Source organism: Humulus lupulus, chromosome 6, assembly GCF_963169125.1.
Source record: "Humulus lupulus chromosome 6, drHumLupu1.1, whole genome shotgun sequence".
Classification (NCBI taxonomy): Eukaryota; Viridiplantae; Streptophyta; class Magnoliopsida; order Rosales; family Cannabaceae; genus Humulus; species Humulus lupulus.
In genome coordinates, this window is record NC_084798.1 from 207284697 (window position 1) to 207285444 (window position 748).

The 748-nt window shown below is 44.8% G+C and overlaps 1 non-coding gene across 1 annotated transcript; it reads right to left on the minus strand.

The window, feature by feature from the left end:
• Positions 1-265: 265 nt before the first annotated feature.
• Positions 266-372, minus strand: LOC133787512 (small nucleolar RNA R71). The gene has a single exon (XR_009872530.1). It is a non-coding gene; the product is annotated as a small nucleolar RNA R71 (small nucleolar RNA).
• Between the last annotated feature and the right edge of the window lie 376 nt (positions 373-748).

Below are 748 nucleotides of genomic sequence, written 5' to 3' on the forward strand. Positions count from 1 at the left end.
GTCGGGCCTCATCCACTTATTGCCTTCTTTCCATGGGCTGCCTGGTGAGGATCCGAATAAACATTTGAAGGAGTTTCATATTGTCTGTTCTAGTATGAAACCTGCTGCAATGACTGAGGAACAGATTAAGCTGCGAGTTTTTCCTTTCTCTCTAAAGGATGCAGCTAAAGAGTGGTTGTACTATCTTCCACCTGGTACTGTTGAAACTTGGAATGGTATGAAGACTATGTTCCTAGAACGATACTTTCCGGCATCTAAAGTTGGAAGCATCAGGAAGGAGATCTGTGGTATAAGGCAGTATACAGGAGAGTCTTTGTATGAGTATTGGGAGAGATTTAAGAGATTGTGTGCTAGATGCCCTCATCATCAGATAAGTGAACAGCTCCTCATTCAGTACTTTTATGAAGGATTACAATCACTGGATAGGAGTATGATTGATGCAGCCAGTGGGGGTGCACTAGTTGATAATACTCCTGCTACAGCCAGGAGCTTGATTTCTAATATGGCTGCTAACTCACAACAGTTTGGCATTCGTCAAGATCCTGTTCCACCGCCCAAATCAGCTAATGAAGTGAGCACCTCTAATGCTAATCAGCTGGGTCAACAATTGGCTCAATTAACTGCAGTGGTACAACAACTAGCTTTGGGCCAACAGGTGCGGCCATGTGGAATCTGTCAAGTAGTGGGGCACCCTACTGATACGTGCCCCACTCTAGTAGAGGGAGAAACTGAGGGTGTTAATGCTGTG